The following is a 19709-nucleotide window of genomic DNA, read 5'->3' on the forward strand; positions in this document are numbered from 1 at the left end:
ATGTTTGTCTATTCCTACATCACATGGGCGGGAAGGAAAATAAGTTATAGACATAGAGATGTTGTTCCTTCCTCTGGTTGAAGTGACACTGCATGGCTTCGCTCAAGGCGGTTGCATCGTGTAAATATTGAAATGTGTGTGGCTCCTGCCTACAGAACATAACTCAGTTACAGTGAAAGTCTACACAACGCTTGCACACTCTTCTTTTGCTGCCTTAAAATTTTATCTAAAAAGGAATTACATTTAGATGTTTTCTCTAAAGATCTACATAACCTACTCCACAATTTGAAAGTGAAAGATTTGTTTATATTTTATTACAAAATTAATAACACAAAAACGAAGATGTCTTGATTGTATATGTCTCCCTCCCCCTGGTCGAAGCACCTTTGGCAGCTATTACAGCTGTGAATCATTTTGAATGAGATTCTAACAACTTTGCACACTTAGGGAAACATACAGTTGAAGTCGGAAGTTTACATACACTTAGGTTGGAGTCATTAAAAATAGTTTTCAACCACTCCATACATTTCTTGTTTACAAACTATTGCTTTGGCAAGTCGTTTAGGACATCTACTTTGTGCATGACACAAGTAATTTTTCCAACAGATGTTTACAGACAGATTATTTCACTTATAATTCACTGCATCACAATTCCAGTGGGTCAGAAGTTTACATACACCAAGTTGACTGTGCCTTTAAACAGCTTGGAAAATTCCAGAAAATGATGTCATGGCTTTAGAAGCTTCTGATAGGCTAATTGACATCATTTAGGTCAATTGGAGGTGTACCTGTTGATGTATTTCAAGGCCATCCTTCAAACTTTACTTGACATCATGGAAAAATCAAAAGAAATCAGCCAAGACATCAGAAAAAAATGTAGACCTCCACAAGTCTGGTTCATCCTTGTGTAACAGAATAACTTTACGTCCGTCCCCTTGCCCATACCCGGGCGCGAACCAGGGACCTTCTGCACACATCAACAACAGTCACCCTCGAAGCATCGTTACCCATCGCTCCACAAAAGCCGCGGCCCTTGCAGCGCAAGGGGAACTACTACTTCAAGGTCTCAGAGCAAGTGACGTAACCGATTGAAACGCTATTTAGCGCGCACCGCTAACTAAGCTAGCCGTTTCACATCCGTTACACTTGGGAGCAATTTCCAAATGCCTGAAGGTACCACGTTAATCTGTACAAACAATAGTACGCAAGTATAAACACCATGGGACCATGCAGCCGTCATACCACTCAGGAAGGAGACGCGTTCTGTCTCCTAGAGATTAACTTACTTTGGTGAGAAAAGTGAAAATCAATCCCGGAACAACAGCAAAGGACCTTGAAGATGCTGGAGGAAACAGGTACAAAAGTATCTATATCCACATTAAAACGAGTCCTATATCGACATAACCTGAAAGGCCACTCAGTAAGGACGAAGCCACTGCTCCAAAACCGCCAAAAAAAAGTCAGACTACAGTTTGCAACTGCACATAGGGACAAAGATCGTACTTTTTGGAGAAATGTCCTCTGGTCTGATGAAATCAAAATAGAACTATTTGGCCATAATGGCCATTGTTTTGTTTGGAGGGAAAAGGGGGAGGCTTGCAAGCCGAAGAACACCATCCCAACTCTGAAGCACGGAGGTGGCAGCATCATGTTGTGGGGGTGCTTTGAGCAGGAGGAACTGGTGCACATCACAAAATAGATGGCATCATGAGGTGGGAAAATTACGTGGATATATTGAAGCAACATCTGAAGACATCAGTCAGGAAATTAAAGCTTGGTCGCAAATGGGTCTTCCAAATGGACAATGACCCCAAGCATACTTCCAAGTTCTGGCAAAATGGCTTAAGGACAACAAAGTCAAGGTATTGGAGTGACCATCACAAAGCCCTGACCTTAATACTACAGAAAATTGGTTGGCAGAAGTGAAAAAGTGTGTGTGAGCAAGGAGGCCTACAAACCTGACTCAGTTACACCAGTTCTGTCAGGAGGAACTTCTTGTGAGAAGCTTGTGGAAGGCTACGTGAAACGTTTGACCCAAGTTAAACAATTTAAAGACAATGCTACCAAATACTAATCGAGTGTATGTAAATTTCTGAACCACTGGGAATGTGATGAAAGAAATAAAAGCTGAAATAAATCATTATTTCTACTATTATTCTGACATTTCACATTCTTATAATAAAGTGGTGATCCTAACTGACCCAAGACAGGGCATTTTTACTAGGATTAAATGTCAGGAATTGTGAAAAGCTGAGTGTAAATGTATTTGGCTAATGTTTATGCAAACTTCCGACTTCAACTGTATGTCTATTGTTTTTGCCAAGATAACTCAAGCTCAGTAAATTTGATTAGGAATCATTGATGGACAGCAATTTTCAAACCTTGTCTCTGATTTTCAATCTAATATAAGTCAGGACTGAGGCTGGAGCACTCAGGACCACGCAACACCTCTTCGAAAGCCAATCCGGTGTGCCTTTGGTATTAACATTTGGGTAATTGTCCCGCTGAAATGTTGAATTTTTATCTCAGTGTTATGTTTTCAGAAGGCTAAGGCAGGTTTTCCTCAAACTTTCTTTACCTTGGATTTGCTGCTATCATATTTCGTTAAACCCTGAAAAACTCCCCAGTCCTGCCACTGACGTGATGCTGCCACCACAATACTTTCACTCTGTGTTGTGTTGTATTGGATTTGTCCCACACCTGTGGTTTTTAATTTAGGCCCCAAAATGTATTTATTTGCCAAATTGTCTTAATGGCCTTGTTGCAAACAGAACAGATGATTTGGAGTGGATTCATTATTTTGACGTTGTCATAGAGGCCAATGTGGAGTGAATGTGGAGTGAATGTGGAGTGAATGCTATGTGGTTGATACTCTGTATTTTCAAGTATTGTGGTGGCAGCATTATGTTATACATCCAGTTTGCCCGTCACCGGCAGGGACTGGGAAGTTTGTCAGCATTATGTTATACGTACAGTTTGCCCGTCACCGGCAGGGACTGGGAAGTTTGTCAGCATTATGTTATACGTACAGTTTGCCCGTCACCGGCAGGGACTGGGAAGTTTGTCAGCATTATGTTATACGTACAGTTTGCCCGTCACCGGCAGGGACTGGGAAGTTTGGCAGCATTATGTTATACGTACAGTTTGCCCGTCACCGGCAGGGACTGGGAAGTTTGGCAGCATTATGTTATACGTACAGTTTGCCCGTCACCGGCAGGGACTGGGAAGTTTGGCAGCATTATGTTATACGTACAGTATGCCCGTCACCGGCAGGGGCTGGGAAGTTTGGCAGCATTATGTTATACGTACAGTTTGCCCGTCACCGGCAGGGACTGGGAAGTTTGGCAGCATTATGTTATACGTACAGTTTGCCCGTCACCGGCAGGGACTGGGAAGTTTGGCAGCATTATGTTATACGTACAGTATGCCCGTCACCGGCAGGGCTTGGAAGTTTGTCAGCATTATGTTATACATACAGTTTTCCCGTCACCGGCAGGGACTGGGAAGTTTGGCAGCATTATGTTATACGTACAGTATGCCCGTCACCGGCAGGGGCTTGGAAGTTTGTCAGCATTATGTTATATGTACAGTATGCCCGTCACCGGCAGGGGCTTGGAAGTTTGTCAGCATTATGTTATATGTACAGTATGCCCGTCACCGGCAGGGGCTTGGAAGTTTGGCAGCATTATGTTATACGTACAGTTTGCCCGTCACCGGCAGGGACTGGGAAGTTTGGCAGCATTATGTTATACGTACAGTTTGCCCGTCACCGGCAGGGACTGGGAAATTTGGCAGCATTATGTTATACGTACAGTTTGCCCATCACCGGCAGGGACTGGGAAATTTGGCAGCATTATGTTATACGTACAGTATGCCCGTCACCGGCAGGTACTGGGAGGTTTGTCAGAATTATGTTATACGTACAGTATGCCGGCAGGGACTGGGAAGTTTGTCAGCATTATGTTATACGTACAGTATGCCCGTCACCGGCAGGGACTGGGAAGTTTGTCAGCATTATGTTATACGTACAGTATGCCCGTCACCGGTAGGGACTGGGAGGTTTGTCAGCATTATGTTATACGTACAGTATGCCCGTCACCGGCAGGGGCTGGGAAGTTTGTCAGCATTATGTTATACGTACAGTATGCCCGTCACCGGCAGGGACTGGGAAGTTTAGCAGCATTATGTTATACGTACAGTTTGCCCGTCACCGGCAGGGACTGGGAAGTTTGGCAGCATTATGTTATACGTACAGTTTGCCCGTCACCGGCAGGGACTGGGAAGTTTGGCAGCATTATGTTATACGTACAGTATGCCCGTCACCGGCAGGGACTGGGAAGTTTGGCAGCATTATGTTATACGTACAGTATGCCCGTCACCGGCAGGGACTGGGAAGTTTGTCAGAATCAAAATAAATATGAAAGTAGCAAAGCCCAGGCAAAAAGAGGAAAGCCGGCCCTAGTCTTCTGAAAACCTAACCCTGGGATAGAGTTGTACAGTTACAACCGGACGACTATACTGATTGTAATGATAAAGAGGTGCTCAGTGTTCCTGAATGGTCCAGTCCCAGTCCTGACTTGAAAATCAGAGACAAGGTTTGAATATTGCTGTCCATCAATGATTCCCAACCAAATGTACTGAGCTTGAGCAATTTTGACAAAAACAATGGTTATATTTTTCCCTAAGAGTTGTGCAAGGTTGGTAGGATCTTAATCAAAATGAATCACAGCTGTAATGACTGTAAAATGTATTTTCACCAAGTACTAATATATAAGTCATCAATACATGTTGTTTTTTATTTGTATTCATTTGGACAATTTTCTATAATAGTTGTTTCACTTGTGGAGTAGGTTGTGGACCGTGCCCCAGGACTACCTGACATGATGACTCCTTGCTGTCCCCAGTCCACCTGACTGTGCTGCTGCTCCAGTTTCAACTGTTCTGCCTTATTATTATTCGACCATGCTGGTCATTTATGAACATTTGAACATCTTGGCCATGTTCTGTTATAATCTCCACCCGGCACAGCCAGAAGAGGACTGGCCACCCCACATAGCCTGGTTCCTCTCTAGGTTTCTTCCTAGGTTTTGTCCTTTCTAGGGAGTTTTTCCTAGCCACCGTGCTTCTACACCTGCATTGCTTGCTGTTTGGGGTTTTAGGCTGGGTTTCTGTACAGCACTTTGAGATATCAGCTGATGTACGAAGGGCTGTATAAATAAATTTGATTCGATTTGATTTGATTTTGTGTACATCGGTAAACGTAAAATTGTACGTCAGCAAAACGTGAAGACTGTGCAAGGGGTGGGTAGGCTTTCACTAGGCACTGCAACTTCTCAGAGGAATCTAGAGTCTGATCTGAATCATGATGCATGGCTCCGTGCAACGGCACTCTCCAAGCTTGGCACGACAAGGGATCGACTTCATTGCTCAGGGCACACAACATATAATGAGCTAAATGTATTTAATTCATTTGGTGTTGCTGTGTGAAGCTGTTGCCCTGAAAGCCCAATTCTGTGTCCACCTTCATTACTCTGCAATCGATCATCATCTGGGCGGCCACTTCTTTGGAAATGACTAGGCTGTGGTCAACATCCTCTTAAAGATCTCAGACAAAACAATAGTGACAACAGAAACTGCTTCTAAATTGGGACAAAAAAGGATTACGTTATTCCAAAACGAAGTTAGATTATTTATTTTTTAATTCAAGGATTTCAACACACACAATACTTGACAGCACTGAAAATCAGGACAGCACTACTGTTCTACAAACAAATCAATATGCAAATCATGTTTTATTTCATATGCGCTACCAATAGTAAAAGCAGTTGAAAGACCACTACCTTATAATGTAATGACATGTTTTCCATACATACAGTCTAAGGAACAGGGAGGGCCAGTAAGTAAAGCATGCTCTCCAACATAATTGTTATCATACACTGTGGCTGGAAAACGGTGTGAATACTGGCACATTTTAATGAGTAGATGCTAGTATGTTTAGAGGCAGTTCCTATGGTAACAATGCCATCTCTTCACTCTCTTGTTGACAATCCATTAGATTCCTCCAGTAATACTGATGGAAATCCTGAGTTTAGATTCGATTAGATTAGTTTAATAGTCGCATGTACAGAGTGACAGATGTCATTCTTGAGCGCCAAACTCCAACAATGCATTCGAAATAACAAAATAAAAAATATAGTAAAAACATGGATAATACTACCAATAAATGTATATAGAGATGTCCATAAAGAGGGGGTGGGGTCTGGGTGTGCAGTGGGAGGAGGAGGGAACAGGGATTATCTTAACTCCTAATGCGGACATTGCATGAATGATTTTAAATCTCTAATAGTCTTTAATTATGAATCAATACTTGAGCTTAGGTAATTGCGAAGCCTCAGCAGGCCAAAATGTTGATTTATGGTGCATCTTGACATAAGTGCTTAGAGACCCTTAAAAGAGCTGGATTAAAGCTACAGCTGCTTCACAGTCTGCAGTCAATAGAATTTAAAATACATTTGGCTTAATTACCTCACTACCTTAAAAAGGGACTTTGGGTCCTAAATGGTGCGCCTAAAAATGGGGCTGAATTGAGAACGTGGATGTCGCACAAGAAAAAGTAGCTCCCTGTCCATGGCTTTGTAAGTTATCAATCATCTTTCTTCAAACGACGTAGGCATTGATGTCAAGTGTCATCCCCGTTCTCTCGTCTGGTGTGACACTGTGGTTACTGATGCTATGTCTGAGGTCAAAGGTTGCTCATAGAGGCTCAACATGCTTCACTAACCCTGCTCACATTACCTATGACTGATGACTGTCACCACTGTTCACTGCCATGTCTCCTACCTCACCTCATCCATCAGAGGGGTGCTCATCTAGCCACACGCCCATCCAAACACCTCACTGGACCCCGGGACAGACACTATTGATGGTGCTCCAAATGAATATTCATGAATCAAAGTTTTGTTTTGTTTGGGGATCCATTTTTAAGAGAGAGGGAAAACCACTTAGACCTTCTACACCAGAGGGCTCCCAGTAATTTAACAGATGCTGGGCTTAACCCTCGCACAGCAGATGCTGATGATTTATTCTCTTTTTTTGTTGCCAGATTAAAGCACTCTGCCTCGACAGCCGCACGGTGGCCTTTTGGAGGTATCAAGCATTTGCCATTGGATGAAATGGTTCATCACCAACAGCCACCTGTGTAGCATTACTCTTCATTAGGAAAACGCATCACACTAATCCAGTTAAATGCTTAACTGATAATAAAACACTATGATACAAAAGGATGTGTTCCATCTAGGATCAACTGCAACTCTTTAAATATAGCAAATCACACGATTCATATTAAGATGTCAGAGACCTTGATGTGGCACAGCTTCGTGGAAGAAGGGTGAAATAACGTTGTTTTGTGACCACTGTCCCCAAGGAATCAACATCTTTGAAACCTCCTGACTTTTAATGACCCGGAGTTATCCTTGAATTCCTCTGTTGGCACTTCAACGTGCAGGGCAACGAACTAAGTCAATCTTCTGTCCACGACCCCTCATGGGTAAAGCATTACCTGTCATTCCCTGACGACGGGGGAGATAAGAAATCTTCTGAAATCAAAGGGAGAGTGTTTTCTTCATAGCCACAGGCGCCAGATTACCCATCAGCGATGGCCGTGCAAAGATGCAGAACGGAGGTTGCAAGAATAACCCGTTTGGGATTTGTCAGACGGGGCGGAAGCATAATTTGTCCCGATAAACAAGCCAGACTCAACGTGTGTAAATCAGCCTTACATATAGGTGGGAGTGCAGCTACATGATATCAAAAGGGGGGAAATAGTGCTGCGTCTGTCTGCTGCTGTGCTGCGGCGGCGCCAATTTGGACTATTCCTCTAAGGCAATGAGTTCCTTTCAATTCGGTTTCTCCTTCGCTCTCTTGATTTCCCACGGTAGAATTGACAGAATTACAGTGTGTAACGTTCATGTTTTGTCAACTTTTCCATGTCTGTTTAGCAGACAAGCACGTTATTAATTAGATAAGCAGGGCATTAGACAATCCATTCCAAGAGGCAGGAAGCATTTCATTGCAGATGGCAGTGTGGCTGTCTCCATCAAATCCCACCTGTTCCATTGACTTCACTTCTTCACTTTTTAAAACATACCTGTTGTCTCAGCTGTTTGGCTGTACATACCAATGGGAGTAATGCTCTGCATTCTAAAAAACAACTACCAATTGCTTTACAGGGTGTGAATCATCAAAAGCCCACACATATAGATCCATACTGAACACCACAAAGACATGTGCTATTGCATGGATTTCACATTGCATTTGATCTCTTAATAATTCACATAAATACTGAAAGCACTGTCAATCATAGAATCTCTCTCAGGAAAAGACAAGCATCTATCCACAGCGATTAGCATGCACAGGGGCAGATCTGAGGCAATGTGATCACTTGACATTCAAAGAGAGAGAGAGATAAGTATTGATTATGGTGAGGAGGGTTTGGCACTTGCACGGCTTGAAGCGGCTATAGTTAAAACATGCAGCACAGGGTTGGGCAGTGCACACTCACCTCTCTGCCGGAACCTCAGTCATTACTGCAAAGTGAATCACCCACCTGCACTGTGATGGAACTCTGTATGGAAACTCCCTCTAGGTAGGCAAGTGTTTATCTTAATGATCTATTACATAAACTATTATGAATCCAATCTCATCTAAAGGGTTTTAAACTTATATACATATATATTTACCTGAAGTAAGACATAGCAAATTCACTGCATTTCTAAATGTACATTTTTTTAAGACTTACTGATAGTTCACCTTTTTTGTGGTTGTAAAATTAGCTTAATTTCAGTTTATGTGACAAAACAAGCAAGTATAGTATAGAGAATCATTGTACCATCTAAACCGTTGTGAAATATATTTTTCACAGAGGTTCTAATTCAAGTGTCTGGTATCCAACCTTTTCATGAGTGTGTGTGTGTGTGTGTGTGTGTGTGTGTGTGTGTGTGTGTGTGTGTGTGTGTGTGTGTGCGTGCGTGCGTGCGTGCGTGCGTGCGTGCGTGCGTGCGTGCGTGTGTGCGTGCGTGCGTGCGTGTGCGTGTGCATTGGTCCCACCTCACATTTTGCAGTAGTGTCCAGTCCCCTTGCAACCAGTCTAATCACTTAAGTGTGAATGATAGACTCAAGCATCATACCTAGTGGAACACATATTTTGCTATACAACTAAACAATATGAACAACATCAATATATTTGGCTTCAACTTCTTTAGCTTTTCCTATCATCTGATATGCATAACACATTGACACAAACAATGTATTCGGCCAGAGACTTCACAGACAGTGTGCTGTTTCAAAACGGCAATGTTCATGTCATTTGTAAATGTATTGGTAGGACAACTGTATAACGTATTGAAGAAAAAATGTTTTTGACAGGTTTTTAAAACAAGTAAACAAAAAAGATGATGTTGTGTTGTTATGCCTGATTGGATATGTTTTTAATAGAATACATTTGCTATTATTGTTACTATTTCTGACAGTTTCTTGGCATGTACATACATTGCTTTATCTTTCCTCTGTATTATGCGGTTGACCTTTCACCCTGAATTTCTGCAGTGTGCCTCGTATGCATATTCCGCCATCCAAGAGTATGTAATTCAGTGAAGGAAATACTGTTTCTCGTACACTCACTCAATAAAGCCAGATCAATAAGAAAGCCTCTGAAGTGAGCACATTGACAAACCCGTTATGTATCGCCCGTTTTAATGGGTTCTCATGCGCAGGATATTCATCAACCCGTGTGGTGCTGCAGCCTGCAGGTATACAGCCCCCGTGGTATTTTGTAGCCCTGCCCTGTAATTACTTTGCAGAGAAGATGGCAAGGGAGAGGGGGACGGGGGAGGGGGAGAGGGACGTTCAATATGCCTCGCTGCCGTGCCACTTGTGTGATGCTTGTTTGCTAAAGGTTTTCTTCCGTCATAAATCAGTCAGCATGAGGCTGAGGAACTACATGCCTGGCGCACCAGAACGATTTTCATCTTTGTGCACTCGTATATGAGTTGTGACCAACCGAGCCAACCCCTGCGAAGGAAAACTTCTCAACAATTAGACTCCTATTATAATGTATCTGTCTCCTTTTCAAATGGACACTCTTCTTCAGCAGGGTGGTACGGCATGATCAGGGGCTCGACTGCTTTTAAACAACAGTGAGCTTGAGGAAATTCGACCTTTGTGAACTGGAGACAGCACTTAATCGTCAACCCGACAACACTCTGAAACTGACACTGGAAGCAAACTTTTCTCAAGTACAAAATATGCTTTGCATCATCTGGTCCCATTAGTTTCTAGATGTATCCGGGATCTAAATGGCCATCTCTGCCACCTTCAATAAAGTCTCCTAAGTAAACGCCAACACATTTCTTCTTGAGACGGGTCCAGGTCACAGCTCAGTAAACGCCATACACAGTTAATGAGTCAAACAAGCTGCTGATTCAAGGTGAAGCTTGCAAATGCCATTTTGTATGCTTTCTAAAAGATACTATCTCGGCAATTGTGCCATCTTTGCTTTGCAGAATTGAAATACAACAGGACCCAAGGGCAACCATCCAGCTTTAGGACATCAGCTTTGTATTTCCAGCTTATCTGCAATTTCCAGGCTCCATTAGATACAGAAAGTCCTCAACCTTCAGTCATATTGTTTCTTGCCACTGAATGCTCAGGGACTGTCAATAGACTTTATTTTGGATATCAATTGTCCCGAGATACAATTCAGACAATGTCTTTATGACAAACGTCCTTCAACTCGGAGGCATTTATAGACCCTCCATGTTTCAATGAAATGTTGAACTTGTTTTTTACAGTATAGAACTACGCAGTTTCTTCAGTTGGGATTTGCAAACTGGAATCTCACCTTTAATTTAAACGGATGCATTTTGACTACAGAACTGTGGCTCAGTCTAGCATATGCCACCACAGTGTGGTACAATGCCTGTGTCACAGTGTTCATTGTCTTTAAATGACAAGAGGCAGGGTGTGATGTTGACTATAATGGAGGGGTTTTAAACACTGTCAACATTTACAATTTCATTCACCAATCATTTATGTTAATGAGATACATTTATCAAAAGGCACATCCCGCTGGGTACAAAAACTGGTTGAATCAAAATTGTTTCAATGGAATGTGTCAACGTATTGTGACATGGAATCTGCGTGGAAAATACATGGGATTTGAAAAAGTCATCAAAGCGGTTGTTTTGAGGGTGAAACTTGTTTTGAGGGTGATTATGTCATCATGGTAACCAAATATCAGCGTGGACAAACCTTTTATCAAATATATTTAATGTTCACCTTTTAAAACACAGGTCAGATCTTAAGCACTATATTCACTATCAGAAAATAAATAAGTCCTACAAGAGAATTGATATATCTTCAGTGACCCTTTGCTCTCCCATCCAGGTTGTTAACCAAGCCCATCCAGGTTGTTAACCAAGCCCATCCAGGTTGTTAACCAAGCCCATCCAGGTTGTTAACCAAGCCCATCCAGGTTGTTAACCAAGCCCATCCAGGTTGTTAACCAAGCCCATCCAGGTTGTTAACCAAGCCCATCCAGGTTGTTAACCAAGCCCATCCAGGTTGTTAATCAAGCCCATCCAGGTTGTTAACCAAGCCCATCCAGGTTGTTAATCAAGCCCATCCAGGTTGTTAACCAAGCCCATCCAGGTTGTTAACCAAGCCCATCCAGGTTGTTAACCAAGCCCATCCAGGTTGTTAACCAAGCCCATCCAGGTTGTTAACCAAGCCCATCCAGGTTGTTAACCAGGTTGTTAACCAAGCCCATCCAGGTTGTTAACCAAGCCCATCCAGGTTGTTAACCAAGCCCATCCAGGTTGTTAATCAAGCCCATCCAGGTTGTTAACCAAGCCCATCCAGGTTGTTAATCAAGCCCATCCAGGTTGTTAACCAAGCCCATCCAGGTTGTTAACCAAGCCCATCCAGGTTGTTAACCAAGCCCAGCGCTGTTAACCTAAGATATGTGTCACTGACCATTGCCAATGTGCTATTGTGAGAATAATTGTTGAGAGCTCTAACATTTAAAACTAAATAGATTCACGGTTGCTGTCAAAGTCATTCCATAAGGTAGGTTTTAACAGAGCAAATGAAACGTGACCATATTTGATCACTTACAGTATATCATCAATGATGCTATTTAGGCCTATATAGCATTTGCAAAAGTCATCAACAGCAATTGTTTCATTTCAACCCAGAATTCAACCAGAAATAGACAATACAATAGGCCTAGGGTTTCAAGCGCTGGTTGATTTCAAATTTAATTATTGGTTTATATAATGGTTGAAAGCACAGGGATAGACATTTGGGTGACAGCTAAACCACAAATCCGACATTGTTTTCCATTTGAATTTGGTTGGGCTTTTAGATGGTTGAAAGAAGAGGGAATACACAGAGTGAATACACAGAGTGAATACACAGAGTGAATACACATTGGAAATTCAACTATCTTTTGGCTGTCTTTTTGAATGGGTGAATATAGGTTGTAATTTCATTGATCGACATCTCAACCAAATATGGCCCAATTACCCACGTTGAAATGACATAGTGTGCCCAGTGGGATACTTGTTATCCCAAAGGAGAGGGAGGAATTGCAGCACATGTGCTACTTCAAGCTGATATCTTATTAGTACCACAGACACTTCCCTCACATGTGCCATTTAATGATCTTGTCTGAATTTGAAAGATGATCATTTCACAATTGCACGCAACTTTTCTCATAATCCTGCCATGTAACACGTTTGACATGATAGCATCTCAGATATCTATTTTCCATAGCAGGCCTAATCCTATTCCTCATCTGTATGAGATGAGATGAAACATGAAGTAAAGCACATAAGGTATTATGCCCCCTACATTAATATGGAAAGAAATTATTTGATTCTTATAGATTCCAACCGGTGTTATTGCATAATTTACCAAGACACCTCTTGGTGATGAGGCTGACTTGGACAATGCTGGTCTCACTCAAAACCTCTTGGTTTGTCCACATACTAGTCAATACTCAATGCAAACACTACTCATGACATCATATTGTAGCCATAACTGGACTCAAAGTCATCAGTACTATAAACTATAATACCAACAGGTCTTAACCTCTTCACAAGATCGTTGGTGTTGTATTGAGGCTGTGATCGCTGCAGGTCCTATGCTTCTCTGCGTGATGGTCCCTCAGGCCAAGGCCCCGTACTGATGCTCTCACAGCGGCACCAACCCACTTCTGGGTTAGACCAAATGGGACTCCATGACCTCGCAGCTGCCAATCCAACACCAAAATGTTACTACAAAAAAAGAAACGTCCCTTTTTCAGGACCCTGTCTTTCAAAGATAATTCATAAAAATCCAATTAACTTCACAGATCTTCATTGTAAAGGGTTTAAACACGGTTTCCCATGCTTGTTCAATGAACCATACACCATACATACCAAACAATTCATGAAGACATCCTCCTCCCTCATCCTCCTCCCTCACCCTTCCTGCAGGCTCATACTGACATGACCCTCCAGAATGACAATGCCATCAGCCAGACTGCTCATTTTGTGCGTGATTTCCTGCAAGACAGGAATGTCAGTGTTCTGCCATGGCCAGCGAAGAGCCCGGGTCTCAATCCCATTGAGCCCGTGTGGGACCTGTTGGATCGGAGGGTGAGGGCTAGGGCCATTCCCCCAGAAATGTCTGAGAACTTGCAGGTGCCTTGGTGGAAGAGTGGGGTAACATCTCACAGCAAGAATGGCCAAATCTGGTGCAGTCCATGAGGAGGAGATGCACTGCATGCAGCTGGTGGCCACACCAGATACTGACAGTTACTTTTGATTTTGACCCCCCCTTTGTTCAGGGACACAGTATTCAATTTATGTTAGTGACATGTCTGTGGAACTTGTGCAGTTTATGCCTCAGTTGTTGAATCTTGTTATGTTCATACAAATATTTACACATGTTAAGTTTGCTGAAGATAAACACAGTTGAAAGTGAGAGGATGCTGTTCTGTTTCTTTTTTTGTCGAGTTTAGTTGGCAGTCTGGCTAGATGACTTTAGCCTGGCTAAAAACATAGCAAGCTAGCTAGCCTTTTTAGCTTCCCCCCTCTCCATGTCAAATAAGGCATGTCTCACTCTCAATCTTCAGGTATTACAAGGAGCTTCCCCTTTTGTGACGAAAAACGACATTGCAATACCGAATCTTGCGCCTGCGTAGAGTTTGTAGAAGCTTAAGACATTCCACTAAGAGGCCCTATTGAGGAGGATACTGATGTCGTACGGATGCTGGGGCCGCTACAGTATTGTGGTATTGTAACTGCAGATTTTGGCATGCTGTTCTACCATATGTTTCTTAGCTCTGTCCACAAAGCATGACTGGTCTCTTTGATTACACTTTACACATTGTTAACCATTTACCCAGAGCATCTGGGTTTGAGCACGCCAGTATGTCATGCTTAGGTAAGTTCTCTACAACATGCAGGGCATCTACTGCAAACAATTCTGAAACAAAGCATGGATGCCTCCCACAAGACAGTCATGTTTTTGTACATCTTCAGTATGATTCCTTATTGTGTAGTACTTTTTATCACTTTTTTTCCAACAAGAGAATAATGCTTTGTTGCTTTGTCCAGGAAATCATCAGTTACCATGCCGGATTAAATGTACTATGTCTTCGCAAAGTTATGCACGAGTTTACTTTAGTTCGACAACTACATTGACAACCTATCACCACCAGTAGACTCCTCCTCCTCCTCCTCCTCCTCCTCCTCCTCCACCTCCTCATCATCATCAGCATCAGCATCACTACTTACAGTGTCTTCAGAAAGTATTCATACCCACTGACTTATTTCACATTTTGTTGTGTTTCAGCCTGAATTCAAAATGGATGAAATATATATTTTATCTTTACATAAGTATTCACACCCCTAAGTCAATACCTTGTGGAAGCACCATTGGTGGCGATTACAGCTGTAAGTCTTCCTGGGTAAGTCTCTAAGTGCGTTGCACACCTGGATTGTAAAATGTTTCCCCATTATTATTCTTTAAATTCTTCAAGCTCCGTCAAGTTGAGTGTTGATTTCTGCTAGACAGACATTTTCAAGTCTTGCCATAGATTTGAATGCCGATTTAAGTCAAAACTGTAACTAGGCCACTCAGGAATATTCGATGTTGTGTTGGTAAGCAACTCCAGTGTAGATTTGGCCTGGTATTTTAGGTTATTGTCCTGCTGAAAGGTCTATTTGTCTCCCAGTGTCTGTTGGAAAGCAGACTGAACCAGATTTTCCTCTAGGATTTTGCCTGTGCTTATAGCTGTATTCGGTTTATTTTTATCCTAAAAAAACTCCTTAGCCCCTGGCGATCACAAGCATACCCATAACGTGATGCAGCCACCACCATGCTGGAAAATATGAAGAGTGGTACCCAGTGAATTTCTTGTGTTAGATTTCCCCAAACATAACGCTTTGTATTGAGGATAAAAAAAGTTGATTTGTTTGCCACATTTTGTTGCAGTTTTACTTGAGTTTTCTGTTTTGTTTTCTGTATTTATTTCACCTTTATTTAACCAGGTAGGCCAGATGAGAACAAGTTCTCATTTACAACTGCGACTTGTGCCTTGTTGCAAACACAATGCATGTTTTGTAATATTTTATTCTGTACAGGCTTCCTTCTTTTAACTCTGTCATTTAGGTTAGTGTTGTGAACTAACTACATTGTTGTTGATCCATCCTCAGTTTTGTCCTATCACAGCCATTAAACTCTGTAACTGTTTTAAAATCACCATTGGCCTCATGGTGAAATCCCAGAGCGTTTCCTTCCTCTCCGGCAACTGAGTTAGGATGGACACCTGTATCTTTGTAGTGATTGGGTGTATTGATACACCATCCAAAGTGTAATTAATAATTTCATCATGATCAAAGGGATATTCAATGTCTGCTTTTATTCTACCAATAGGTGCCCTTCTTTGCAAGCCATTGGAAAACCTCCCCGGTCTGTGTGGTTGAATCGGTGTTTGAAATTCACAAACACAGATTCAGGGACTTTACAGATAATTGTATGCGTGCGGTGCAAAATCATGTTAAACACTATTATTGCAAATGTTCACTCCTGAACGTATTTAGCCTTACCATACCAAAGGGGTTGAATACTTACTGACTCAATCTTTTCATTTTCGTTACTTAGTAAACATTTCAAAAAACCTAATTCCACTTTGACATGATGGGATATTGTGTGTAGACCTGTGACACAAAATCAAAATGTAATCCATTTTAAATTCAGGCTGTAACACAACTACATGTGGAATAACGTCAAGGGGTGTGAATACTTTCTGAAGGTACTGTATGTCTTTTTCCAATGGCAATATCGATCAGGACAGCTTCGTCTCCTCCACTCCTTGCCGTCATGAGAAGCTGTAATTATTTTCAGTATCCGCAGCACGATCTCACTCTCTTCCACAAATAACCAAGCTAAGGCAACTTGCATACAAAATAGCTGACTCAATCATCAAGCTGCATAATCAAGATAAGAAAGACGGGGACAGGAGAAGGAGATGCGGGATGCTAATGTGAGGCAAAGCTCCAGCGACAGTAGCTATGAAACTGTGTGAGGATGTTTTAAAATCGTCAAAACTCTCACGGTTTAGCTGCAAACATCAAGTTAGGTTGCTCATCCCACCACTATTTACAAAGACGTGGAAAGTAAATGGTGTCATGGAAATGAGGGGTAAACAATAGGAAGAAAAAAACATAGATTGGTTTTAATTATTGTCTTCGTACCCTACTGTCTTTATGTATACATGTTTCGTTCAACATATTGATACAATGCACTTGTGCCATGTGCCAGGTGAGCGCGTAACAGGTGAGTATACCTTTTATTTTACTTGTCAACTGTGTAAGCCGAGGGTTTACGCACCACTATACGCAACAGCTCAAGCTGTTGTCGTAATATGTTTGGCTGAGTATCAGCTGAGCATTAGGCTCTTGTCATGGCAACCTTTGTAAGCGAACCACACTTTCTCAGCACTCATGCAAATAAGGCCTACTCAATATCGTGAATCAATTTAGAATGTCATTATCAATGCCACACATTCATCAAATGGTGCAGTTGATCCACAAAAATAATGTAATATACAATATTTGCATATTGGTAAAAAAAAAAAGATAAAAATAAAAAAAAATAAAAAAAGAAGATTTGCACAGAAAAAAGACGTGTAAGAAAGATATTGCAACAATATTTGTAAACAATATTTACAAACACCTAGGCTATACAATATACATTTGCATACAAGATGAATAGCAAAGACGCCTTATTTTCAACCAAGGAGATGTAGGCTGCACCCCCTGCCCCATACACTAGCTCTGCCTATATCCATAGAGGGTCATATTGTTGTTTGTATGGGTCTGACTTCAACCGTATGAATTATGTGACGACGGATATGAATCACAGGATAAAAACAAATATTTAGTCGTTGAATAAAATCAACTGCAATCCAAAATCTCTGAGATAATTCAATCATCTGATGTCACTTTTATAGGGATAAATCCGTACCCTAACTTAGCCTGCCTGGGTGTTTATATACGTCACAAACCCTTATTTCACATGAATTACAAAATGTATTACCATGCTCAGAGGCATGCAACTAAGAGTCTACATAGTCACCGATTAATTATACCCGCGATGTTTAACTGCACATGGTGCAGCAATATGTTACAGCAGGCTAAGTATTTATGTGTACTGTAGGGTATGTCATGTAGACTCACCGGTACAGATTAGCCCTGTTGACTGGGTCAGTTCCTCGTGTCCTCACGGACCTGGCGCGCCTAGCACATCGGGCTGTACTCTGGATGTCATACCGTATGTTGCTTATTCTGTAACCTACAATCCTGCACGCAAACTCAAATTCTGAACGTTTAAGACCGCTGAGAAATTATCCGATAAGGTGTCGCCTTGACGTCAGCAAGGATCTGCGCACTAGTGTACATTTAGCAAATTGTTCATAATTTAATTAAATAGGAAAGTAACACAGTTGTCATATAATTCTCAGAAACCCCATGGAGGGAAGCCATGAGAGAAAAATATCTTCTATGGTTCAAGGCGAACTCTAGCGGTAAAGAGGGTCCGTTCGCTGTCCATGGTGCTGAAATGCATTTCAGACAATAGTGGCTACTTCAATGTTGGCGTCCCTTTTTACATTTGCATTACAATTGCATATTACATACAATGAACATTAAATTAGATAAGATAAAGATGTTTGGAGGATGGCAACCCTGATTTTCTATTTAGTCAATATGGTTGTGTATTTCTCTATATGGGACAGATTATTATAAACCTAGCTATATCAAATAACTTAGAAACCACTCTACGTGAATATTATTTTTTAACGTGCTACAGTTTAAATACCTAGATGTGTTCGTTCACTGATAAAATAAACACATTCCAAACCACTTAAACTATGCATGTCATCATAAAGGCATGTGCAAAATGTGTTTAAGTTTTACGCATGCATATGCAACTTCAAACCAGGTCTACATTTTCTACAGCTAACTCAAGGATAAGTGATATGCTACAATGTGTTGCTAACACACGTCGCCATTGGAATGTGGCTCATGTGTGAAAACTATTCTCGCTAATAACACGCAATCACTTTTACATCGTTTCACTTTCAATGTACTGTGCCGATATTTAAAGACACGACTACAACGTGTACGTTGAATATGTTAGAGAATTAAGTCGCATTGTGTCTACTGCGGCATTGAAGCGTATTAGATAGAGTACAGCATTCCTCCACTAACCAGAAACATTTAAGCGCTTACCTGCTTACAACAGCGGAGCAGAATCCCTCTAGCCTTTCCCGATCAAAAACTGGAACCCTATGTCACCATGAACCCCAAGACATTTTCAAGGAGGCAGCAGGTTTCTGATGAAAAATCCAGGGTCCTGTTGGTCTCGGAATACAAGAAACGCAGCTCCTCACTGCGTCAAGCACAAGCCTCAAAGATCCATTAAACAGTGAGTGATTAATTTAAGCCAGAGAGCCCTGATCGAAATCTCTTTCACTCCTTGCCTTTATGTATTTCCGAACAGGAGTCGGGAGTTTCCATTATGCCGCGACAGGGCTCATTTTTTCAATCATATCGCGGCTGACACCACGTTTTAACCATAATCGGCGGGTTATTATTTCAGTTGGGAAGCTCAGTGGAGAACTATGAGACAGGAGAAGAAGCATGTTGATCCTCAAACCCAGTTGGGGTGAAGATAAATCTCATAATAAGATTGTTTGTCACCGCACGTCTATAAATGGTGGAGTTCAACACAGTCTGAAGGCTAATTGTAAATCCTTTTGTTGAAGTGTGCCACTGCACCTCTAAATATAGTATAGATCAGCCATATATATCATAGGGCCTACATATTTAACCTGGCCTCACAACATGTTCATGTAGAAAAAGATTTGTTCTATGGTGGAACTTCATCAAGATAATGTTGATAGGCATGGTTCACTTGTATGCACACATGGCACTTATTCAAACGGAGGCACATTATTTGACTAAATACTTAAAGGGACTGTTTTGCAATTAGTATATATTTTTTATAAATCAATTACATAATTTTTTGCTTAATTTTGTCAACTTGGCAGAAAGATAAGCTGGTATAGCTTTCCAAAATACAAACACAAATGTATTGAA

The 19709-nt window shown here is 41.5% G+C and overlaps 1 protein-coding gene across 1 annotated transcript in view; it reads right to left on the reverse strand.

The window, feature by feature from the left end:
- LOC124015176 (protein ELFN1-like) overlaps positions 1–19244 on the reverse strand; it is a 94600-nt gene extending 75356 nt beyond the window's left edge. The window contains exon 1 of the mRNA XM_046330181.1: positions 18840–19244. The gene's annotated coding sequence lies outside the window, so the exon portion shown is untranslated. The remainder of the gene's footprint in view (positions 1–18839) is intronic.
- Positions 19245–19709: the final 465 nt, after the last annotated feature.

The sequence above is a fragment of the Oncorhynchus gorbuscha genome, linkage group LG26 (genome assembly GCF_021184085.1).
Source record: "Oncorhynchus gorbuscha isolate QuinsamMale2020 ecotype Even-year linkage group LG26, OgorEven_v1.0, whole genome shotgun sequence".
Lineage (NCBI taxonomy): Eukaryota > Metazoa > Chordata > Actinopteri > Salmoniformes > Salmonidae > Oncorhynchus > Oncorhynchus gorbuscha.